Source organism: Vulpes lagopus, chromosome 11 (genome assembly GCF_018345385.1).
Source record: "Vulpes lagopus strain Blue_001 chromosome 11, ASM1834538v1, whole genome shotgun sequence".
NCBI classification, from domain to species: Eukaryota; Metazoa; Chordata; class Mammalia; order Carnivora; family Canidae; genus Vulpes; species Vulpes lagopus.
Window position 1 is genome coordinate 5850240 of NC_054834.1, and position 19607 is coordinate 5869846.

The 19607-nt window shown below is 48.7% G+C and overlaps 1 protein-coding gene and 1 long non-coding RNA gene across 2 annotated transcripts in view; one reads left to right on the plus strand and one right to left on the minus strand.

The window, feature by feature from the left end:
* Window positions 1-19607, plus strand: part of EGFR (epidermal growth factor receptor) — a 201375-nt gene that overhangs the window by 55213 nt on the left and 126555 nt on the right. The window lies entirely within an intron of this gene.
* On the minus strand, window positions 891-16641 carry LOC121471237. The gene is made up of 2 exons (XR_005982639.1): window positions 16168-16641; window positions 891-1209 (listed from the first exon to the last, which is right to left on the minus strand). It is a non-coding gene; the product is annotated as an uncharacterized LOC121471237 (long non-coding RNA).

Consider the following 19607-nt stretch of genomic DNA (forward strand, 5'->3'; position numbering starts at 1 on the left):
AAAAGCTTAAAAAAAAAAAAACTTTGATTCTTGGATTGGTATTAGAAAAATAAGATAACCTTCTCCTCCCTGTGGGGTCAGGAGCCAAGTTCAAGCTGAGTGCCTCCCAGCACTCAGTGTTGTGAGTTTGTAAAGGAGAGTGCACCTCCCAGGGCAAGCCTCACTGCACCTGAAGGTCATGTCCTCTGGCTGCCCCTGAGGTTGGCTGCACCGTCCTCTTCTCTGAAATATGCTGCAGCATAAGCTAATGTGTGTAATTCTTTTTTTTTTTTTTTTAATATTTTTAAGGAATCTCTACACCCAACCTGGGGCCTGAATTCAACCCGAGATCAAGAGTCCCTTGTTCCACCGACTGAGCCAGCCAGGCACCCCAATGTGTGTCATTTAGAGCTTAAAAAATAATGCAGCAGGAAAAAAAAATACATGATCTCACATTCACAGGGACATCCCCAAACCTGAAAATAAGTAATATACTCACGTCGCGTTGCCATTCTGGAACTCGAGCTTGAGGTTGGGAATTCCAGGAGGCAGGGTGGTGAGACAAAAGTGCTTGCAACCCAGCAGACTGGTAATGATGCCTCAGCTCCAGCACCCCGTAGCTGACAAGGTGATCTCAGGCCTGGGCTAAGGATCTCTCTCTGGCAGCCCTGCTGCTGGGATTCCCGGAGCGCAGGGTGCGTGGCACCTGCTACAGTGTCTGGCCCGCGGAGGCTGCATCAGAATGAGTAGGGCTCTGCAATTTCGGAGTCAATGATGAAGATCAGGGGAAAAGAAACAGAAACAAACAAACAAAAAAACCTAAAAACGGGAAAAAGGCTGTTGTGACCTATAATGCCTTCAAGATTAGTTAGAAACACAATGTGAGGGGAGAAATGGAACCCTTGACAAAGTTTTTTAAAAGTATTGCATTTATTAGTGGAAGTCGTTGGTGTGGAAAGCGTACAGTAAAGCAAATATGTGCCTGAACAAATGGTCAAAATCCTGAGAAAAGCCCCTGAAACAATTGCGGGTATATGGTGTTCAGAAGCCACAGTGGGGATGCTCCGTTGCCTCGTTCATCAAAAGAACAGTCATTGCTTGGGTTCGGCTTTTCGATCTGCGCAATGGAATAGTCACGATCTTGCATAGACAGAATTCTTCAGTTGACACCGTCCTCCTGTTTCATGGAGTCCTCAGGGAGTCCAGGCTTGATGTTGAAATTTTTTTTTTCTAAAAGTAGAAAAGGAGACAAAGTCAGGATCCAAAAAAAAAAAAAAAAAAAATCTTGCAGGCGACCTCATTCTATTCCTTCCTGTCTGCAGTCTCGGGGTCCCTTGGGTCAGGGTCTCTCTGGCGCTGGTCATTTCTGGGAGAAGCTGTGTCAGCTCAGGCAGCAGCCTTCTTCGGAGCCTCAAGCCAGGCCAAGGCCGGGGGTACTGGCGTCCGCAGGTGCAGGGAACAGCATGGGCTCTTAGCTGGAATTGCACTGAGCTCTGTGCTTCACCGTCCTCCCTGGGCCAGGTGCTTGCAGAAGCCACGGTGCTCGGCAGGGCCAGCGGGCGGGTCAGTACCTCTGACAAGGCCTGAGACAGGAAGATGGCCCGGGAAGCGACACCCTCTCCCCACTGAGAACTTGGATAAAGCCTTAGAGTGCAGAGGGAGGAACCCAGGAAAGGCCTCCGCCGTACAGAACCAGAAATGCTTAAATATTAGCCCCGGGAGTAGGGATGGGCTGGAGAGCCTGGGGAAGGTAGTTGGCCTCGTAGTTATGGTGGAGAGGGTGCCCAGGTGGCTCCGTCGCTGAGGTGTCTGCCTTGGGCTCAGGTCAAGATCTCAGGGTCCTGGGATCAAGTCCCGCATGGGACCCCCTGCTTCTCCATCTGCCCCTCCCCCTGCTCCTGCTCTCTCTCTCTCTCTCTCTCTCAGTCTCTCTCTCACTATGACAAACGAATAGAATCTTGAAAAAAAATATAGAGTGGGGAGGTCCGGCTTTGTTATCGAACTTTTGGGACCCTTTGGGAACAGTATTTACTTCCTTATTGCTCCTATTTGTTCAAAGAAAGTTCAAAGGAGACTCACGTCTTCTTGTAAAGCAGCTTGAGACGTTCCACTCCAGGTTGATCACAGCGGAGGATGAAGCTTTATTTTGTATTGCAAATTTATTTATTCATTTGTTTGTTTAAGGATTTTATTTATTTATTCATGAGAGACTCACACAGAGAGGCAGAGACACAGGCAGAGGGAGAAGCAGGCTCCATGCAGGGAGCCCGACGTGGGACTCGATCCTGGGATTCTAGGATCACGCCCTGGGCGGAAGGCAGGTGCTTAACCAAGGAGCCACCGAGCCATCCCTGTATTGCAGTTTTAAAAATGAGATTCTCATTTCAGGAAAGACACACACACACACACACAAAACCTTGTGAAGGCTCTACAGTTCATTTTTCTTCTAAAATTCAGACAATTAAGGAAGTTGATTCTTCTGAAATTGTTGTGCTTATCAAGAAAAACATTTTACACAGGTGTCCTTGAGCCCCATGTGCTCCGCCGCAAAACAGAGTCATTTGTGACTACCCAGCAGTGGATGATTTTTATTTTCAGCCCTGCTGGGGTTTCTGCTGCGCATATATATGTCCAATAAGTATTTGTTGAATGAATACTAAATAGTCTCAGTAAAAGAGGCGGCAGGTGTTCGGCAGGGTGTGCGTGCCGTGCCTGGAAGACCCCCCGGCTCCAGCTCACCCTGACTTGCCCCCACGGGGCCCCGTGTCACGCACGTCAGACCTGAGGCTTGCTCAGCCTGGAGGGCACAGAACTCATAGGGTATTTTACCTGCTAAGACTGAACTACCCCCACTCAGCCTTGCCCTCCCTCCAAGGGTTGGAGACCCTCTGGGTCCTCATACCTTGATGGGCAGAGACCCACGGCTTTCCTTCCAGACTGTTCCACCACCGGAGACATCATCGCCAGTGGGAATTAGAATAATAGAGCAGGGACAGCAGAGCTGGGTGGATGCCGTGAACCCAGGGAGGTGCCTACATAGATTTCCCTCATTTCCAAGGAAGAAAATCCTTCTAGGGCACCCCAAGAAGTTTCCTACCAGAAACCTCCACCAACCCCAGAGGTTTGATTCTCTCTCTCTCTCTCTCTCTCTCTCACACACACACACAATCGTACTTAACTCTAAGGTTCTTCTTTCAGAAAAGTTTCCAGTAATATATCTTGTACCAAACTGAGATGTACCCTGAGGTTTCTTTAGATCGAGACACAGCAATGCAGGTTATGTTGATTTTCAAACATCACACTTGAAAACGCACGACCATACGTACACTTAGACAAACAGGTTTCAAACCTGTTTCATTTATTTACAGTTTTTTTTTTTTTAAGATTTTTTCATGTAATCTCTAACCCAGTTATCGGGCTTGACCTTACAACCCCAACATCAAGAGTCTCATGCTTTACTGACTGAGCCAGCCTGATGCCCCTCGAATTGTTTAAAAAGGAGAATAACGCGACGTGGCTGCTCCCACTGTGCTCTGAAGGTTGTAGCTCTTCTCCATGGTCCCAGGCTGCATGCAGGGACAGCGAAGGGGAGGGGGGGTCTGTCTTTTTTGGATAACGAAGCTGTGCCCCCCCACACCTTGCAGTGCGTGACGCAGGCCTTCATTTCTGGTTAGACGGGCGTGGATCTTGAGGACCAAAGTCACGCTGTCCTGAGTCGGCTGATATCACGGATTTATTCTCCTCTTTTAGGCGATTCGTGAGACTTGCTAACTTTCTTGCCCCCGCAGAAGCCCCACTGCCTGAAATAGAGCCGGATGATCCATTTTTTCCCTTAGAGGATTGTCATCACTAGAAAGGGAAGAGAAGCCAAGTGGGGAGCGGCCTACCTAATCTCCAGGTCTGCAGCGAGTTCCGGGAGTCCGGCGCCTCCGTACACACCGACCTGCGTGCACACGGCAGAGGAAGCTGGTGGGGTTGGGCGCGGACTCTGCGGGCTCAGCGGCCTCCTTGTGCAGACGAGAGAAGCCAGGCAGCTGTGGAAGGTTCCCTGGGCCTCAGCGGACCCCGGGGTTCTCGCTAGTGCTTGGTCGCAAGCAGACGCGTGCCAGGATCCCTGGAGCCAGGGCTTACGTGTTTTCTTCTCGTGCTGCTTCTCTCCGTACACAGAATATCTGATCCGAGGCCCCGTTTCTCATGTTCTTGCCCCATATCCTGTCTTGCAGACAGGAAAGGGCCGGGGGGGGGGGGGGGGGAAGGAACAGAGCCGACGGGCCTTCTTGCCAGAGGAGTGGGACCTAATCCCGGCTTTCCAAAGTGTTGCTTTGTCCCATGGCAACGTGGCTATACACGACGTTCCAGCCTCTGAGCAGGTGAGCTCTGGGCCAGATTCCTCCGGGGGAGGGAGGCCAGGGTGGGCCGCCGAGGTGACGGCTGGCTCGTCGCCCTGTCCCCGGGCTCGGTGCGGCGACCGGTTAGCAGGGAGCAGGGCCTTGGAGCCTTGGCCGCGCTTTCCAAAGGCAGGGAGAGGCGGGAGCGAAGGGGAGGCTGCGACTCCCACTCCACCAAGAGTATGTGACGGGGCAGACTCGCAGAAGGTGCAAGTGTGTGCGCGTGTCTCCAACATTGACTTTGTACGGGTTCGTGCGAGGCTTTGGGGGGCCGGGGGGCAGCAGGAGAGACGCGATCATCTGAAGATGCGCTTCAGCTTGCCTTCTGTGGCTCGTGATTCTGGTTCACCCGTTCTTTTTTTTAAACTCAGAATCTTCTAGCAATAAGTGAAAAGTTCCCTCAGACTTTTTTTTTCTTAAAAGAACATTGAAAACAGACAACCTGAGTGTGTTAAAATACACTCAGGCCCAGGTTATCCTGTCCCTCAGGGCCTCTCCTGTGTAACTTGGCCAAGTCGTGGTTCTTGATCTGCTTCCTTCAGGATGGTCATCTCTCTGCAAGTGTGAATGTTCTTCCCTTCGACGAAGGTTGTCTTCCCCGTGTGCATGTGCGTGAGGGAGTGAGTGTGCATCCGGAAGCACCGGCTAGCTCACGAGGCCTCTCACTAGATCTGTTTCAGTTTTCATGCTAATCCGTTTAGAACCTTTTATTTCTCATCGGTGCAGAATCATGTGATTCTCTACAAATTATATATGAAGGAGAAAGAATAAAACAAAATCGACTCTACGGAAATACGCTCAGCACGTTTAGATCACGTATACCAAGACGTTCCAGAATGTAGCTTTATCTCTTTAAAGACAACACGGCTTTCTGGGGCAAGTCAAGGCAAAATATTTCAGTAACTTAGCAACATAAACAGAATAGAGGTGATTTTGCAGGACATTTTTCTCTTGGATTGGATCATAAAGTACCACAGAGGAAACCGTGAAGGGAACCCTGAAACACATCAGTGCAGTTCCCGGGGGGTATCCTGCAGAAATACGTGCACGCTCCCCAAAAGTCCCCGACCAGGACTTGGAATGCAGTGACCTGCAGGAAAGTGAAACGTGCATATTTTATACGTTTCAAGTGCAAATGTAATTTTTTAAAAAGATTTTTTTATTAAAAAAAAGATTTTTTATTTATTCTTGAAAGATGGAGAGAGAGAGGCAGAGGGAGAAGCAGGCTCCATGCAGGGAGCTCGATTCAGGACTCGATCCCAGGACTCCGGGATCACGCCCTGGGTCAAAGGCAGGCGCTCAACCGCTGAGCCACCCAGGGATTCCCTGCAAATTTAATTTTGAATTAAATTACGTGACACTACTCTAATTTGAGACTCTCTTCTTCAAGGCACTTTGCTCAGATTTTGACACACACAGCTTACTGAAAGTGGATTGATTTTAGTGCTTTATTTGTGGGGCTTTATCACAGTGGAAAAGCTCGTACCTCGGAGTCAGATGAACAAGGTACCAATCCCAGCTCTCCCACTTAGAAGCTGTTGAATTTTTGTATGTACTTTTTCTTTTTTTTTTCTTTTTTCAAGATTTTATTATTTATTTGATAGAGCACAAGCAGGTAGAGGGAGAAGCAGGCTTCCCCCTGAGTGGAGAGCCGATGTGGGGCTCGATCCCAGGACCCTGGGATCATGACCTGAGCCAAAGGCAGACACTTAACTGACTGAGCCACCCAGGGGCCCCTTTAGTAAGTTCTTTAAGTCACCTGTGCCTGCATTTTCTTGTGGGACCATGGACCTAATAACAGCACATCCCTCAGAGGGCTGTGGTGTGGTGAGTTTGCTAGTGGGTGAGATGTAGAGCGGTGCCTAGAACGGGGTGTGTTGGCCGCTGTCACTAATGATCCTGCTAGTGGCTTCCCCTTTTAGGGAAGTGACTTCTTGCAAAGACACCAGCTGTACACAAGGACAGTTTCATGTCATTCATTGTTTCACGAATTGGACCGGGGTCAACTGCTTAGTTGTGTTTACATAAATCCTGACAAATGCTTTTAAAATCCTGGTGTTTTGTCTCCTTTCGTGGAAGATGACAGGACACGTGAAGAGACACCAGGAGTCCTCTGACATCTCTATGTAAACCGGTTTTCTTGTGTATCTGCCAGTTTCTAAAATGTCCTACATGAAGGACTTCCACCACTCTGTTTTAGGCACATAGCTACAGTTCAGTTCATTTCACCAACTGGAAGGTTCCCTAACAGACTAAAATCTCTCATATTATTAATGTCTCTTTACTGCTTTTTTAAAAGATTTTACTTATTTATTCATGAGAGACACACACACACACAGAGAGAGAGAGAGAGAGGCAGAGACACAGGCAGAGGGAGAAGCAGGCTCCACGTAGGGAGCCCGACGTGGGACTCGATCCCGGGTCTCCAGGATCACGCCCTGGCTGAAGACGGCGCTAAACCACTGAGCCACCCGGGCTGCCCCCCGGCTCCAGCTCACCCTGACTTGCCCCCACGGGGCCCCCTGTCACGCACGTCAGACCTGAGGCTTGCTCAGCCCGGGGGGCACAGAACTCATAGGGTATTTTACCTGCTAAGACTGAACTACCCCCATTCAACCTTGCCCTCCCTCCAAGGGTTGGAGACCCTCTGGGTCCTCATACCGTGATGGGCAGAGACCCACGGCTTTCCTTCCAGACTGTTCCACCACCGGAGACATCATCGCCAGTGGGAATTAGAATAATAGAGCAGGGACAGCAGAGCTGGGTGGATGCCGTGAACCCAGGGAGGTGCCTACATAGATTTCCCTCATTTCCAAGGAAGAAAATCCTTCTAGGGCACCCCAAGAAGTTTCCTACCAGAAACCTCCACCAACCCCAGAGGTTTGATTCTCTCTCTCTCTCTCTCTCTCTCACACACACACAATCGTACTTAACTCTAAGGTTCTTCTTTCAGAAAAGTTTCCAGTAATATATCTTGTACCAAACTGAGATGTACCCTGAGGTTTCTTTAGATCGAGACACAGCAATGCAGGTTATGTTGATTTTCAAACATCACACTTGAAAACGCACGACCATACGTACACTTAGACAAACAGGTTTCAAACCTGTTTCATTTATTTACAGTTTTTTTTTTTTTAAGATTTTTTCATGTAATCTCTAACCCAGTTATCGGGCTTGACCTTACAACCCCAACATCAAGAGTCTCATGCTTTACTGACTGAGCCAGCCTGATGCCCCTCGAATTGTTTAAAAAGGAGAATAACGCGACGTGGCTGCTCCCACTGTGCTCTGAAGGTTGTAGCTCTTCTCCATGGTCCCAGGCTGCATGCAGGGACAGCGAAGGGGAGGGGGGGGTCTGTCTTTTTTGGATAACGAAGCTGTGCCCCCCCCACACCTTGCAGTGCGTGACGCAGGCCTTCATTTCTGGTTAGACGGGCGTGGATCTTGAGGACCAAAGTCACGCTGTCCTGAGTCGGCTGATATCACGGATTTATTCTCCTCTTTTAGGCGATTCGTGAGACTTGCTAACTTTCTTGCCCCCGCAGAAGCCCCACTGCCTGAAATAGAGCCGGATGATCCATTTTTTCCCTTAGAGGATTGTCATCACTAGAAAGGGAAGAGAAGCCAAGTGGGGAGCGGCCTACCTAATCTCCAGGTCTGCAGCGAGTTCCGGGAGTCCGGCGCCTCCGTACACACCGACCTGCGTGCACACGGCAGAGGAAGCTGGTGGGGTTGGGCGCGGACTCTGCGGGCTCAGCGGCCTCCTTGTGCAGACGAGAGAAGCCAGGCAGCTGTGGAAGGTTCCCTGGGCCTCAGCGGACCCCGGGGTTCTCGCTAGTGCTTGGTCGCAAGCAGACGCGTGCCAGGATCCCTGGAGCCAGGGCTTACGTGTTTTCTTCTCGTGCTGCTTCTCTCCGTACACAGAATATCTGATCCGAGGCCCCGTTTCTCATGTTCTTGCCCCATATCCTGTCTTGCAGACAGGAAAGGGCGGGGGGGGGGCGGGGGGGAGAAAAAAATGAACAGAGCCGACGGGCCTTCTTGCCAGAGGAGTGGGACCTAATCCCGGCTTTCCAAAGTGTTGCTTTGTCCCATGGCAACGTGGCTATACACGACGTTCCAGCCTCTGAGCAGGTGAGCTCTGGGCCAGATTCCTCCGGGGGAGGGAGGCCAGGGTGGGCCGCCGAGGTGACGGCTGGCTCGTCGCCCTGTCCCCGGGCTCGGTGCGGCGACCGGTTAGCAGGGAGCAGGGCCTTGGAGCCTTGGCCGCGCTTTCCAAAGGCAGGGAGAGGCGGGAGCGAAGGGGAGGCTGCGACTCCCACTCCACCAAGAGTATGTGACGGGGCAGACTCGCAGAAGGTGCAAGTGTGTGCGCGTGTCTCCAACATTGACTTTGTACGGGTTCGTGCGAGGCTTTGGGGGGCCGGGGGGCAGCAGGAGAGACGCGATCATCTGAAGATGCGCTTCAGCTTGCCTTCTGTGGCTCGTGATTCTGGTTCACCCGTTCTTTTTTTTAAACTCAGAATCTTCTAGCAATAAGTGAAAAGTTCCCTCAGACTTTTTTTTTCTTAAAAGAACATTGAAAACAGACAACCTGAGTGTGTTAAAATACACTCAGGCCCAGGTTATCCTGTCCCTCAGGGCCTCTCCTGTGTAACTTGGCCAAGTCGTGGTTCTTGATCTGCTTCCTTCAGGATGGTCATCTCTCTGCAAGTGTGAATGTTCTTCCCTTCGACGAAGGTTGTCTTCCCCGTGTGCATGTGCGTGTGCGTGAGGGAGTGAGTGTGCATCCGGAAGCACCGGCTAGCTCACGAGGCCTCTCACTAGATCTGTTTCAGTTTTCATGCTAATCCGTTTAGAACCTTTTATTTCTCATCGGTGCAGAATCATGTGATTCTCTACAAATTATATATGAAGGAGAAAGAATAAAACAAAATCGACTCTACGGAAATACGCTCAGCACGTTTAGATCACGTATACCAAGACGTTCCAGAATGTAGCTTTATCTCTTTAAAGACAACACGGCTTTCTGGGGCAAGTCAAGGCAAAATATTTCAGTAACTTAGCAACATAAACAGAATAGAGGTGATGTTGGAGGACATTTTTCTCTTGGATTGGATCATAAAGTACCACAGAGGAAACTGTGAAGGGAACCCTGAAACACATCAGTGCAGTTCCCGGGGGGTATCCTGCAGAAATACGTGCACGCTCCCCAAAAGTCCCCGACCAGGACTTGGAATGCAGTGACCTGCAGGAAAGTGAAACGTGCATATTTTATACGTTTCAAGTGCAAATGTAATTTTTTAAAAAGATTTTTTTATTAAAAAAAAGATTTTTTATTTATTCTTGAAAGATGGAGAGAGAGAGGCAGAGGGAGAAGCAGGCTCCATGCAGGGAGCTCGATTCAGGACTCGATCCCAGGACTCCGGGATCACGCCCTGGGTCAAAGGCAGGCGCTCAACCGCTGAGCCACCCAGGGATTCCCTGCAAATTTAATTTTGAATTAAATTACGTGACACTACTCTAATTTGAGACTCTCTTCTTCAAGGCACTTTGCTCAGATTTTGACACACACAGCTTACTGAAAGTGGATTGATTTTAGTGCTTTATTTGTGGGGCTTTATCACAGTGGAAAAGCTCGTACCTCGGAGTCAGATGAACAAGGTACCAATCCCAGCTCTCCCACTTAGAAGCTGTTGAATTTTTGTATGTACTTTTTCTTTTTTTTTTCTTTTTTCAAGATTTTATTATTTATTTGATAGAGCACAAGCAGGTAGAGGGAGAAGCAGGCTTCCCCCTGAGTGGAGAGCCGATGTGGGGCTCGATCCCAGGACCCTGGGATCATGACCTGAGCCAAAGGCAGACACTTAACTGACTGAGCCACCCAGGGGCCCCTTTAGTAAGTTCTTTAAGTCACCTGTGCCTGCATTTTCTTGTGGGACCATGGACCTAATAACAGCACATCCCTCAGAGGGCTGTGGTGTGGTGAGTTTGCTAGTGGGTGAGATGTAGAGCGGTGCCTAGAACGGGGTGTGTTGGCCGCTGTCACTAATGATCCTGCTAGTGGCTTCCCCTTTTAGGGAAGTGACTTCTTGCAAAGACACCAGCTGTACACAAGGACAGTTTCATGTCATTCATTGTTTCACGAATTGGACCGGGGTCAACTGCTTAGTTGTGTTTACATAAATCCTGACAAATGCTTTTAAAATCCTGGTGTTTTGTCTCCTTTCGTGGAAGATGACAGGACACGTGAAGAGACACCAGGAGTCCTCTGACATCTCTATGTAAACCGGTTTTCTTGTGTATCTGCCAGTTTCTAAAATGTCCTACATGAAGGACTTCCACCACTCTGTTTTAGGCACATAGCTACAGTTCAGTTCATTTCACCAACTGGAAGGTTCCCTAACAGACTAAAATCTCTCATATTATTAATGTCTCTTTACTGCTTTTTTAAAAGATTTTACTTATTTATTCATGAGAGACACACACACACACACAGAGAGAGAGAGAGAGAGGCAGAGACACAGGCAGAGGGAGAAGCAGGCTCCACGTAGGGAGCCCGACGTGGGACTCGATCCCGGGTCTCCAGGATCACGCCCTGGGCTGAAGACGGCGCTAAACCACTGAGCCACCCGGGCTGCCCCTTCTTTTTGTTTAGATAAGAAATATTCAGGCTTTGCTGTATCTGATCACCCTGGCAGGCCGGGCTTTCAGCTAACTGCTTGGCCAGTTTTATCATCGTTTTACCTCCCTCGTGATGATGCAAACATCCAACCCCTGTCTTTCCTCTGTTATTCAACCATTAAATCGTGATTTTTTTTTTTTTTCCAAATACTCAATTATGTCCAGGATCCAAGGAGGGGTGATCAGTTATTGGGAACAGCATAATGTGATGGCTGAGTGCCGTCACCCACGGTGGCCACTGTTGCTCAGCCTGTTTCCTCCTCTGTGAAGTAGGAGTGAGTATAGGGCCCTCCTAGTAGGGTTTTCTGCAAGAGTAAAATCACTCCCTGAAAGACTCTAGCACGGTACGTGGACAAGGCACGTGCCGTAATGCTTCTGCAGTCACTGGGATTGATGCCGTGCCCAGGGAGTGTAGACACTCGTGATATATGGATGTTACCCCAAACTCCCTGACTCTGACTTTGAATGCAGCTCAGTCTGTGTGTGGCCCTTAGGGAAGTGAAATGTGTAATACTTTATAAAGTTCAAGTGTGAACTCAGGTTTGAATTCATAGAACATTATTGGCTCTCGGCTGCTGCTAAGAGAATTTCTATCTACGTACTCTGTCCCATTTTCCCCCGAGGAAACCAAGGAGCACGAATTACTTTCTAGAGTCATCTAAATCCCATTCCTGTTCTTTTGCCGCACTGTTAATTATAGAGAGACACCCACACCTATGTCAGGCTTGGTTTTTCCCTACCTCTTAAGATGTTATCAGCTTTGTATTAAAAATTAAAAAAAAAAAAAGCAAACGTGCTATTTACTCTGTCCTTCGTCAAGCAGTGATAACAATCATAACATTTTCTTTTAGGGCTTTGCGTACTGACAGGGGTGGATGGCCCCCACGAGGAGTAAGTTGTAGGCAAATTATAATTAAAATGGTGTTTATATCTCTTTCCCTTTAGAATGGAAATAATAATTCCTTCAACTGAGTGAAAATGGGCATGGGGCATGTGTAGGGCTCGTTCTGGTAGCGTGTTAGGCGGTGGCCGGGGGATCCTCAGAGGCCCTCTTCTTCACTATTTATGGTTCCCTGGTAGTCCGCTGCATTATGTTATTCCCTCAGAGCTGTGGCTCAGTCTAAGGAAATCACTATTAACCCCAAGAGAAAACAAAGAGGCTGGGGCCCCACCCTTCTTGCCTGCTCTGACTCATGCTGAAAATGTGTCGGAATCTCTGGGTTAACAATGAGTCCTCGTCTAGATCCATGAAGAACTTGTGGAGAACCATTTGTTCACCGGGACGTCCCATTTTTGACTCACCCGCCCCCCCCCCCCCCCCAGCTGATCGATTCCCTCATGACCCTTTTACTCTGGCTCTGTTTGCATTCTAGCTGTCTCCAGGTTAGAACTGAAAATATGAAGATGTCGTCAAAACCGAGCACTGGCTTACAGTTGGTTCCCTTGTTGGGTTTGTGTATATGAACTAGAAACAGAAAGTGTGAGTAGTGACGTCATGTTATTTCCCTTTTAGTGAAAGGCCACTAAAAGTTTTTTCGGAGCAGTGTTTGAGGCTAATGGATTAAAAAATAAATAAATAAAAACCTAATTCTTTTAGGGACGCCTGGGTGGCTTAGTCGGTTAAGCGTCTGCCTCTTGGTTTCATCTCAGGTCGTGATCTCATCTGTCACGAGGTCGGCCCGTGCGGGGCTCCACGATCAGCACAAAGTCTGCTTGAGATTCTTTCCTCTGCCCCTCCGCCACTTCCAGGCGTGCTCTCTCTCTCTAAAAATGAATAAATCTTTTAAAAAAAACCCTCATAACTCTTATTATTTTTTTTTAAGATTTTATTTATTCATGAGAGACATAGAGGGAGAAAGAGGCAGAGACAGAAGCAGGCTCCATGCAGGGAGCCCCATGTGGGACTCGATCCCAGGTCTCCAGGATCACGCCCTGGGCTGAAAGCAGCGCTAAACCACTGAGCCACCGGGGCTGCCCAAATCTCTAATTATTTTAAACATCTTGTTGTCTGTTCCCCAAACACCTGATGCTTTTACCTAGTGTTACTAAAGGATATATAATATTTAGGGATGCATTTTTTAATTTTATAAACCACTACTACAAATGGACCCATTCATTGAAGTCAAAAGAAATTACAATTAGCGGATTAACCGGCAAAATAAGTATTTTTTTCTTAAGGTAGATGAAGAATAATGGCTAACTTATGATTCTAATTACTTAATAAAGACTTCTCTCCATGGAAGAGTATTGCAGCAAAACATTTTCATCCAGAACGTGAACCTTAACGATTGTAAGGTATTTTTAGAAATCCGTTTTACGCATCTTTAGTGAAGGTTCTTGTTGAAAGAGTCACATGAATGGAAAATCTGTATAGAAAAACAACTCAGGAAGATCTCGCACAACACTAGTAAAATCATTTTGTCACTGTCTTAAAACTTTTACAGAATACTTGTAAATAAATAGAAGGTCAGGGGTATGTAGGCAGCCGAAACCCTCAACTGGCTGCTAGAGCAGGGTCAAGGGGTTCCAGTCTTCGTTCCTCTAAAGGGAGGAGCAAATTGACACAAAGGCAAAGCTATAAGAAACAAATGTTTTAAGCAAATTCCACCAACCAGAGGCACCACCTATGACCATTTGGGCTTCCTTAGTCTTTGTACTGCCTCAACTTCTTCAGCACCTGGAGCCATGTACATTTGCGTCTTAGCCCTTCTTCCGGAGGTCATCTTATCAACTGAGTTATAAACACGACAGAAGCTCTTGTCTTAGGGCTTTTGTAATAGAAACATTATCTTGAATTTCAGAGTATGCTCACTGGGGAGAGGACATAGCACAACAATGACACAAACAAAAAAGAAACCCAGTGTATTTTAGAACAAATTTGTCAGTCTGATTTTCCCCCAATTTGGTCACACTCACATCACAGCTGATGCATAACTATGTCCCTCCTGAGTCCTGGGAACACGTCCTCTTGCACCTGGTAACAACAGGTTACCTGAAGCTCAGGTTTCTCCGACATGGACACTTCAGGAGGCTGAGCCAGCCACAGCGGTGAGGACGATGCTTTGGGGCCATCACGAGTTCATCACAGCTGCCTTCCCTGGCAAGCTCCAGGCTACACGATGTACTCTGGAATTGGATTGCCTGTTTTTTTTTTTTTTTTCCAGTTGGTTTGTAAATAGGATTGCACAAAAATCCATGCAAATCAACTCTCCAAATCAGAATTTGCTCAGCTGAAAAGACCATTAAATTAGATGGGCTGGCTTTCAGTTGATGGGGGTGCAATAATATAACTCTGCATAACAGTCCTATAAAAGGACAAACAAGCACATTACATGATAATTTCCATTAAACTGGAAATGTCCAGGCCTGTTTACCTCGATTAATTGTCCTTGTCCACTTTCCCAGCCTAGCAGTTATCCATTAGTAATTAGTTATGAATGGGGCACTTGATATTAAAACATCTCATTTAAGGTACCATTGCTGTTTATTATGACATTCTATCAGCATTTTTTTTTATCAGCTTGAAATGTATTAAAATCCAAACTCTACGGGAGGTGTATTAGTTTTTCACGTGGCATACCTAACTGAAATTCTGAATTAAAATACAATTCTCATTCCTATAAGGGGCACTCCAAGACAGTTTTGTCACCAAGACTCTGGGATCCCAGGAAAAGCTGGTTACGTTGGTTAGAGAGAGTCCCGATAACCACTGTGCGTTTTCATTTTTATGATTACAATTTTCAGGATATCGTGTGGACTGTGCTCAGGAACACAGTGTCAACACTAAATCTTATTTATTTTAAAAAGAGAGAGGATGTACATGGGCGTGTGAGTCGGGAGGGGATGGGCAGAGGGAGAGAAACCCTCAAGCAGACTCCGCGCTGAGCAGGGAGCCCAACGTGGAGCTCAGTCCCAGGACCTGGAGATCATGACCTGAGCAGAAATCCAGAGTGAGATGCTCAACTGACCGAGCCACCCAGGTGCCCCATAAGTCTCGTTTTCATTTCTGTCATCTAGAATTCCTATTTTTCACACGGACCCCTCCACACGTATACTCCAGCCAGAAACAACCAAGTAGACACACACGTACACACCGCTACCTTCATCTATTTCGTTGGTAAGAAACTCAGCTCATCTGAATGTGACCTACTTAATACTTGATCCCTGCTTCTTCCAGCAGTCTTCCCTGCAAAGAAAATTTCTTTTCCTTTGAATTTCATTTGTAGGATGCACAGCACATTCGCCCCTGAGGGAGTTCTTGGTGTATATGCGGTCCCTCCTTTACTGGAATATCATGTTCATAGAGCTCTGAACACCCCTTTATTTATTTGCACCTTTGTAGTGCCTGCCACCCTATCATTGGTGTCCTGTAGGCTGTCAACAGGGAGAGAATGAGGGAAGTTAGCTAGCCACCAAGTATTTGAACCTTCTCTGCCTTAGTGTTTGAAAAGTGAGTTCACCACCACTTATGGGACATAAAAGAACAAAAACTGTACAGAAGTCCATGGGACTACCAATATGTCAATGCAATTGAACAAACACCTATGTAGTGAGGAGTTGATGACCCATTCCATGTCTTGATGAGCTCAACTACAGATGATTATTTAGACAAAAATTCCGAAAAGGATATTTAGATCAGATCTTCACCCTTTATAAATGTAGGTAAAAATGAGCACTTTACTATTCTGCACCAGACATAGTGTTTTTTAAAAGACACGCCAGTGTGCCTAGCATGGGACCTCAGGCCCATGGAAATTCTTTGATCATTGTAGGATAAAATTTCAAGGTAAAAGCTCGTATTAAGTCTGTGAAATTGTCTTCCTGGGTACTTACAATTGGAAATAAATATTTTGCACAAAATAGGTCGTACAGTTCTATTGCTGAATTTTCCGATCCTGCTCTTGCCATTTATATAGACAGTGAAAACCCCTCCTCTGCGTTTTCCTCTGCAGCAGTGAACAGTGTGTGTGCCGTAGGCCGTCTCACACGCCCTACCATACAATCCCTGCTCTAGCGTCTAGATTGATTATGCATGACTCTGATGTAATGAGATGACACAAACATTGACTTCTGAGTGGAGCTAACCCAGTGTTCAGACTAAAAGACAAAGGCCTACCAGAGAGCTGGAAAGCAGGCAAGAGCAGGAGTATCAGGTCCCTCCATGAACGTTCCGGGAGGCCCATAGAGACTCTCTGGTGCTGGAGTTGGTTAAATGCTCATAAAAAAGAGGCCTGGGAGAGGTACTTTTCTGGATGTAGCCTTGACTTTTCTTTTAAACTGAGGTAGCAAGACAGCTGGACATTGTCCCCTGGGCTGGGACTGGAGAGTAGGCTCTGACGCCATTGGGCTTTGTTTTGTTTGGCTCGCAAAGCTTCACACAATTGTAATGTTTCACCAGCTAAACGCTCTCCTAGTAAGCCAATGACATTGTGGGTGTGGAGGGGGTGGAGGAGGGAGGCACTTAGCTGGCTCTCTTGGGGTAAAGTACACAGTGGGGCCTGGCTTCCCGCTCTGAGCGGAGGAATTGCCTAGAGTCAGGCTGCATGTGTCCTTCAGGGCTTCCTAGAAGCTTTGGGGTGTTCACCCCTGCCCCCTTTGTGATATGCCCCAGGTCCCGAGCCTTCTATTGCTTGTGGGCCTGTGCAGAGGGGCAGGTAAGGGGACAGGGTGACGGCGGTGGGGGCCGAGGACGTGGGGACCCTGCCCTCTGCACCCCCCGTACCTTCCCTCATGCCCACAGTGCTGCAGAAGGGTTTCTCTTTGCAGCCTTGCCCATAGGTACCCCACCGTCTCCAGAGGTACCACAGACATGTAAAAAGTGCTCTTTTACCGTATTTTCCTTAATCCTTAGACTACATGCTGAACGTACCACTCCAGGTGATCCCTACGTAGACCAAGAGCGTTTATAAACCTGCCCCTTCTTTTTCGGATCCCAGCACCCCGAGGAGAAGGGTTTTACTCGCGATCCCCTGTCTTTCCACGCCTAGGAAGTGTTTCGATGCGCTTCGGGGACCAGTGGGCAGGGATGAGAGTGAGGAGAGCCTGGATGCTGCGACGGGTCCACGGCGGGGGGCTCCGTTCGGGGCACAGGCCCGGGCTGCCCGGGGAACAGTCTAGGTTTCTGGGTCCCAGACGATCTGCTCCTCCACCGTTGCCTCCTCCGCAGAGAAATTGGGCGAGGGAGGGGAAGAGGGGGGCTCAGGAGCGCCGCTGCTTTGTGCGGCCCCCGTGGGGGTGGCCCGGGCCCCAGACTCCCGCCTGCCCCGGGTCTGCCCGCCCCCAGGTAGCAGGCAGGAGCTGATGTCCAGTTCGGGTTCCAGAAGAGGAGAAGAGCAAGTAAGTTCACGGCCCAGGGTTCTGGCCCCTGCCCTGCCCTGAGCAGGGGGCCGTGGTCACAGGCCTGGCCGCGGCCCGGGACTGGCTGGGTGCGGACCACGCTGGCGGGAGGGCTGGGCTGAGCACCTGCAGGAGAAGAGGGAGGGGCGGGGGGGACCCGGCGGGACCCGGACAGGCGGCAGGAGCTTGACTGGGGCTTTTTAGGCGCCGAAAATTACGTGAGAAATAAGCCGAAAATGTTAGAGGAGTCCGCGTTTTCCTTTAATCCCCCACCCCCCAAGCCCCGTTCTTTCCTTTGTTCTTCCTTTTAGGGCCAAAATTAGGTAACGAGTGAGATGGGCATTAAATCCTGTGTGCATTGAGGTTTGGTATTGGGGGGTGGGGGTCCCTGGGGGGCTTGGCAGTTGAGTGTCGGCCTTCGGCTCAGAGCGTGACCCTGAGGTCCCGGGATCGAGTCCCGCATCAGGCTCCCTGCAGGGAGCCTGCTTCTCCCTCGGCCTCTGTCTCTGCCTCTCTCTGTGTCTCTCATGAATAAATAGATAAAATCTCTAAGAAAAAGATGAAAACAAACACCAGTCACCGCAGCGTGGATGCGGTAGGGACAGATGCGGGACCTCCAGCCTGCTGAGCCACAGTCCGGCGTGAGCCCGTGCTGCTGCCCGATTATCAGGAGGTCGGGGGAGGCACATGCCCCCAGAAGGTGCACATCCAAGAAGGAAAGCTCAGGCCTGGATTTTTTTTATTATTATTTATTTATTTATCTTTAAAGATTTTATTTATTTATTCATGAGAGAGAGAGAGAGAGAGGCAGAGACACAGGCAGAGGGAGAAGCAGGCTCCATGCAGGGAGCCTGATGTGAGACTCGATCCCGGGTCTCCAGGATCAGGCCCTGGGCCGAAGGCAGCGCTAAACCACTGAGCCACCCGGGCTGCCCCAGGCCTGGATTTTAAATGCGTGGAAAGTGTTCCTGATGGGCGCGTTATGTCAGAGTCTCACGAGTCTAGTGTTTCCTTGTGGAAGGCAGCGGCAAGTCAGTCTGATCAGAAAGTGCTCTGCAGTGTCCCTTGGCAGGCCCGTTGCAGGCCGGGCGTGGAAATGATTAACAGGGGAGTTAGCAGTTGTGGACTCTTGGTAGCACAGGGAACAGTATCTTTTGATGTGGGCCTGGGCCGCGTCCCTTAGATACTGGCAGTTACCAGCTTATCCACTAACCTGGACTAGGAGTGACCGTGGCTGCGTAGCTCCCGGGTGCCTGCTGGAGGCCGAGCGGAGCTCATTCCTAATTCTCAAGCTGTTGCCCTCTCTCCAGAAGGTGCTGTTAGGGTTTCTTTGTTTGTCCTATAAGGGATTTTGAAGCTGCTTGTAGACTCACAAAACGTGGGTACAGGAAAGTCTCCAAGATGATAGAAATGTTCAGTGGCTTTCAAACATTTTTCACGTGACCAAAGTAAGAAATGTGTTTTAAAATCATGACACGTACAGCGATTATTTATATAAAGTTTTGGGGGATAATTACTGCCTTTCCAGCACCTCGTCAAGTAGAGGGATGGCCTTAGCCTCATGTGTCTATAGAAGATGCATCGTCTCACGTGATTCCCTGATCCCATCTTCTCCCTTTTGCACTCCTCACCCCCTCCCCACATTTCCTTCATCTTTGTTTTCCTTTCATTTCCTTTGTCTCCTACCTATGACTCTGTAGCTTTTTGGAGACTTGCACAGGAACAGTTTATTTAAACTCAGCTGGTGGCACCAAGGCTAAAGAGATTCCTTAGACACAAAACCACCATGGGGGGGAGGGTAGGGCGGGGGGGCGGGGGGAGCCAAGCAGTGCAGCATCCTCATATGGTTGCTTTCCAGAACCTCAAACAAGGATTTGTTTCATGAACAATGATTATCCAAGATTTGCATTTTCTTTCTTTTCTTTTTTTTTTTTTTAATTTTATTTATTTATTCACGAGAGACACAGAGAGAGAGAGAGGCAGAGACACAGGCAGAGGGAGAAGCAGGCTCCATGCAGGGAGCCTGACGTGGGACTCGATCCTGGGTCCCCAAGATCCCGCCCTGGGCCGAAGGTGTTGCTAAACCACTGAGCCCCTCGGACTGCCCCCAAGGTTTGCATTTTCATCCCTCTTCTAGACTTGTCAGTCCCTCGGTCTACGGATGCAACAGGCCACTCTTCCATCTCTGGAAGTCGCCTCTGTCTGAGACCCTTCCTTGGA